We start from the raw sequence: 6528 nt of genomic DNA on the forward strand, positions 1-6528 counted from the left end.
TCTAGGCGGCTGGAAATATTACTATTGCAGTAAACGAGCCTGTTTTTTATACACGCACGACTGCAACCAAACATGAGGTCGTACTCTTATATGCTCGCGCTAACTGAAAGCTAATGTGTTCTCCCCTGTAGCCCAGTGGCAGAGTCAAAGGCTGTAATGCCAGAAACCCGTGTTCGAGCCCAGCCCTCGCTGGAGATACGTTTTTTTTACTTTTCGCTTCTCCGAGCTCGCGGCCAGCTTTTCTTACATACAGAAAGCGAACCCGCCTCTCGCACCACTCGCACCACATGGTGCTCGATTATTTATGAGCGTCTATACACGAGGGAAGAAAAGACGGTTAAGTCCCGCTGCGTCAAAGTTTCACGCTCTGTCAGTCCCCGTTGCCACGGCTACTGCAGATGTTTACCTCGCAGCCAACGAACCGGTATATCTACCCGCTCGCCTGCGCGCAACCACCGTTCTCACGGCGACCCAGAGAAATCTCAAATGAGCATAATGTCCGGTTGCACGGCTCGCGCCGTATGTGTTTCAAATGCAGTGAATGTGCCCACGTTTCCGTGTTCACTCCTGCACACAAGCACTATAAATCCTGTGTCTCTCACAGAGCCCACTCTCATAAAGTAGGCAGAAGCCGCTCAAGTGTTAAAAGTAGGTCACGTGTCCACCTCACCGTGCCCACACCCACTCACTGCCCGCTCTGTCACACGACCGGTCATGTTTTAAATGTAAATCCTGTGCTTGTTTTAAATGTAAATCCTGTGTATCGGGGCCAAGAGTGAATGGGGAAGTAGCACATCTACTTCGGGCAGAAATAGCTACACTTCTGTGCAAAGGGGCTATAGAACCGGTTTCCCCTTCTATGAGTGAGTCGGGCTTTAACAGACGTTATTTTCCCAAGAAGGACGGAGCTGTCAGACCAATTTTGGATCTGAGACGATTGAACAAGGCTCTTATGAGAAGACCGTTCAAAATGCTCACAACCAGGCAAATTCTCGCACAAATTTGCCTGAGGGACTGGTTTATATCTCTCGATCTAAAAGACGCGTACTTTCAGATCCAGATAATACCCCGTCACAGGCCATTCTTGAGATTCGCCTTCGACGGTCAGGTATATCAGTACACCGTCCTGCCTTTCGGCCTGTCGTTGGCACCCCATACATTTACGAAGTGCATGGACACGGCCCTCGCTCCCCTGAGGGGTCGGGGAATGCGAATTCTGAATTACTTGGACGATTGGCTAATTCTAGCACAGTCAGAGGCCGAACTCATCGCCCACAGAACAGTGATTCTAAGCCACATGGACAGCCTGGGGCTCACGGTCAACTGGACCAAGAGCTCATTAGTGCCCAGTCAATCAACCTCTTTTCTGGGTTTGGATCTGGACACTGTGGCAATGACGGCCCGCCTGTCGACACAGCGCGCGCGCGCTGCATTCGACACCTGGCCGCGTCCTTCCAGCATTTAAAGACATTGTAAATTCAATTGGAGTTAGACAACACGTGTCAGGACCTACTCATCGTCGTAATCATACTCTAGATCTAATATTATCACACGGAATAGATGTGGATGCCGTTGAAATTCTGCAGCAGAGCGATGACATCTCAGATCATTATCTAGTCTCGTGTAATTTGCATTTAGCCAAGGCTGCAAAGCCGACTCCGTGTTTCAAATATGTGAGACCTATCACTTCTGCTACTAAAGATTGCTTTATTAATAATCTTCTTAATCAGTTTCATCATCTCAGCATCTCAGATAGCTTAGAAGAACTAGATATTACAACAGAAACGTTTAACTCTCTCTTTTCCAGCACTTTAGACACAGTTGCTCCGTTGCGCTTAAAGAAGATTAAAGAAAATAGTCCAACGCCGTGGTACAACGAGCACACTCGGGCCCTTAAGAGAGCAGCCAGAAAAATGGAGCGCAACTGGAAGAAAACAAAACTAGAGGTATTTCGCATTTCATGGAAAGAGAGCTCAATTACTTACAGAGAGGCTTTAAAAGCTGCTAGATCTGCTTATTTTTCAACCCTATTAGAAGAAAATAAACATAATCCTAGGTATTTATTTGAAACGGTGGCTAAACTAACGAAAAATAAAGCTTCAAGCACCGAAGTTTCCAAGCAACACAGCAGTAATGACTTTATGAACTTCTTCACTTATAAGATTGATAATATCAGGGACAAAATTATAACTATGCAACCGTCTACTACAGTATCGCATCAGGCAGTGCATTGTAGTCTCCCTGAGGAAAAATTTGATTCATTCGTTGCTATAGGAGAGGAAGAATTTACTAAACTCATTAAATCATCTAAATCTACAACATGTATGTTAGACCCTATACCGACTAAGCTACTGAAAGAAATACTTCCAGAGGTCATAGATCCTCTTCTTAATATCATTAATTCGTCTTTGTCTCTAGGATACGTACCAAAAAACTTTAAGCTGGCTTTGATTAAACCGCTTGTTAAAAAAACGCAACTTGATCCTTCAGAATTAGTCAATTACAGGCCGATCTCGAATCTACCTTTTCTGTCAAAGATATTAGAAAAGGCAGTATCCTCACAACTGTGTTCCTTTCTTGAAAGAAATGATATCTGCGAGGATTTCCAGTCCGGATTTAGACCGTACCATAGTACCGAAACAGCTCTCGTTAGAGTCACAAATGATTTGCTCTTATCATCCGATCGTGGTTGTATCTCTCTATTAGTGTTACTCGATCTTAGCGCTGCATTTGACACCATCGACCACAACGTTCTTTTAAATAGATTAGAACATTATGTTGGCATTACAGGAAATGCACTATCATGGTTTAAATCATACTTATCTGACCGTTATCAGTTTGTAGCAGTAAATGATGAGATGTCTCATCGATCACAGGTTAAGTATGGCGTACCACAAGGCTCAGTATTAGGACCGCTGCTGTTCACTCTGTACATGCTACCCTTAGGAGATATCATTAGGAAACATGGAATTAGCTTTCACTGTTATGCTGACGATACTCAGCTCTATATTTCTTCAAAACCTAACGAAACTTATCAATTCACAAAATTAACGGAATGCATAGCGGATATAAAAAATTGGATGACTTGTAATTTCCTACTTCTAAATTCTGAAAAAACAGAGTTTCTAATTATTGGACAAAAAACTTCCTCACGTAATAATCTAGAATACTGTCTAACACTTGATGGCTGCTCTGTTAAGTCTTCGTCGTCGGTTAGGAACCTGGGTGTGCTCTTTGATACCAATCTTTCATTTGAAAGTCACGTGTCTAGTATCTGTAAAACTGCATTTTTCCATCTTAAAAATATATCTAAATTACGTCATATGCTCTCATTGACAAATGCGGAACAATTAGTTCATGCGTTCATGACCTCAAGGCTAGATTATTGTAATGCTCTACTGGGTGGTTGCCCTGCACGCTTAATAAACAAACTACAGCTGGTCCAAAACGCAGCAGCTCGAGTTCTTACCAGAACCAGGAAGTATGACCATATTAGCCCGGTTCTGTCAAAACTGCACTGGCTCCCTATTAAACATCGCATAAATTTTAAAATATTGCTGATTACTTACAAAGCACTGAATGGTTTAGCTCCGCAGTACTTGAGCGAGCTCTTAACGCATTATAGTCCGTCACGTCTATTACGATCTCAAAATTCCGGCCAGTTGATTATACCTAGAATATCAAAATCGACTGCTGGCGGTAGATCCTTTTCCTATTTAGCACCAAAACTCTGGAACAGTCTTCCTACCATTGTCCGGGAAGCAGACACACTCTGTCAGTTCAAAGCCAGATTAAAGACACATCTCTTTGACCTAGCTTTCACATAATACATTATAGACTTCTATAATTTAATGTTATGCTGCATAGATTAGGTCAGCCGGAACCGGGAACACTTCCCAAAAATCCTGATGTACTCGTTACATCACGAGAAGAATGGCATCTACGCTAATTTTAGTGTCTGTGTTTATCCCAAGGTTTTTCCTGCAGCCTGCCGGATCCAGGCCGTATCCAGATCTGACGAAGGACCTTCACCTGGACCGATGACAACGCAGTGCTGAAGTGCCAACTAGTCTCTCCCTATGGAGGATCCCACTACCACTCTACAGATAAGGCGTTGTCGGGAAAAATCGTCTTGCGGTCCTACCCCAAAGCAACTAATAAAATAAAATTCCTTATCAAAATTTATAAGGAAAGACAAGTATTTTGTTTAGGCTTGGCTTGTAGGGAATTCCAAACCTGCGTATATTCTTACGCACATAACTATAGAACCCATTCTAAATGCGCATGTGACCGCCATCAGCGTTTCTCACAGGTTCGCGTTTAAAGTCTGTGTAGAGAGAATGGTGTCGTCTTAGCGGCCCCTAATTTAATAACAAATGATCATTGCGACGGAACCAAATCAATTAAAACTAACTTTAGATGGAAATAACTTAACTCTGCTGTAAAGCCGAAACAATCTCTGTTACCTTAAATTATACGCTTATCTCTGTAAAGCTGCTTTGAGACAATCTACATTGTTAAAAGCGCTATATAAATGAAGATGACTTGACTTGACTTGACTCCAGCTGGGCAGCACCGCACCTCTCAAGACATTTCAGAGGATGCTGGGTTGTATGGCTTCAGCTGCAGCAGTGCTTCAGCTGGGCCTGTTACGTATGTGCCCGCTACAACGCTGGCTGAATGTCCGAGTGCCTCACAGAGCCTGGGCTTCCGGCGGCATTCGAATCAGAGTGACTCAGAGCTGCGTTTCAGCACTGGTTAGCGGCCGAGTGGTACCAGCGGGGAGTGACAATGGGAGCTGTCTCACACCGCAAAGTTATCTCGACGAACGCTTCCACCTCAGGTTGGCGCTCTTTTCGAGGGCAAACCGGTCTTTTGCCTGTGGTCAGACCAGGAGAAATGCCTCCACATAAACTGTTTGGGGATGATAGCGGTCGAGAACGCGCTCAAGCGCTTCCTCCCATTCTTACAGGATCACCGTGTGCTAGTCCGCTCGGACAACATGTCCATGGTATCCTATGTGAACCGACAGGGCGGTGTCAGATCCAGAAACCTGTGCAAGCTGACAGAACACCTTCTCGTGTGGGCTCACCGCTCGTTGCGCTCGCTGAGAGCCGCGCACATGCCGGGCCACCTGAATGTCGGTCCAGACAGACTGTCCAGAGACAACATTCCCCCGGGAGAATGGTCCCTGCACCCCCAGACAGTCCAGTTTCTCTGGTGCCTATTCGGCAGAGCAGAGTTCGACCTCTTTGCGTCGAGAGACAACACTCACTGCCCGAAATTTTTCTCAAAAAGTGAGGACGCGCTGTCCCAGACTTGGCCCAGCCTCCCGCTGTACGCTTTTCCCTCGATCTCCCTGTTACCACAGGTCATTTCGAGGATCAGGGAAACGCACCACCCAGTGCTTCTTATAGCCCCACGTTGGGAGAACCAAACCTGGTACCCAGAGCTAGTGAGGCTGTCGCACTCATCCCCATGACCGATCCCGGTGAGAAAGGATCTCCTCTCTCAAGCCGGTGGATCGATCTGGCATCCCCATCCAGAACGATGGTCTCTGCATGCATGGGCAATCAACGGATACCCGTTGACCTGCCAGAAGGGGTCGTGAACACGATCACGCAGTCTAGAGCCCCCTCCACGAGAGGTACATCAACTGTTTGGTTACCCACATTCTTCCAAATAACTTCTATTTTTAACAGAAGAAACAAACTTATTCGAGTTTAAAACAACTTGAGAGAGTAAATTATGACAATTTGAATTTTTAGGAGAACTATTCGTTTAATGTTAATAAAACAACAAAATGCAAAGAGAAAATCACTCACTGCTATTGACTGATAACTTTAAGTAGCTTTAATAAGTATCAATGCATAATTATAGGGATATATAGGGATTGTCAAAGGGGTATATAGGGATTGTCAAAGTTTTTTTTTTTTTTTTTTTTGTCACCTACTGAATTTTCCGTCAACGATACCAGGGACACCGAAGCACCGGGGAACATGAAATTTTGTGGGCATGTAGCCCCACTAGACTTTTACGGAAAAATTTTGTTTGGTCCCCGGGGGCCACTCCCCCCCCCGAGCTGGGGCCCCCCAAACCCCAAAAATGCAGTTTTTCCTACATAACTACCTGAACCGTGGCACCGAGGATGACGATTTTTTTATGGTATGTTGGTCTTAAGGGCCCACATCAATCTAGCCCATAATCGATTGTCAAATTTTTTTATTTATTTTTTTCCCGTCATCTACTGAATTTTTCGTCAACGATACCAGGGACACCGAAACACCGGAGAACATGAAATTTTGTGGGCATGTAGCCCCACTAGACTTTTACGGAAAAAAATTAGTTTGGTCCCCGGGGGCCACTCCCCCCCCCCGAGCTGGGCCCCCCCAAACCCCAAAAATGCAGTTTTTCCTACATTACTACCTGAACCGTGGCACCGAGGATGAAAACATTTTTATGGTATGTTGGTCTTAAGGGCCCACATCAACCTAGCCCATAATCACTCATTTGTGATTTACGCCACTC

Source organism: Scardinius erythrophthalmus (genome assembly GCF_964197995.2).
Source record: "Scardinius erythrophthalmus genome assembly, chromosome: 22".
NCBI classification, from domain to species: domain Eukaryota; kingdom Metazoa; phylum Chordata; class Actinopteri; order Cypriniformes; family Leuciscidae; genus Scardinius; species Scardinius erythrophthalmus.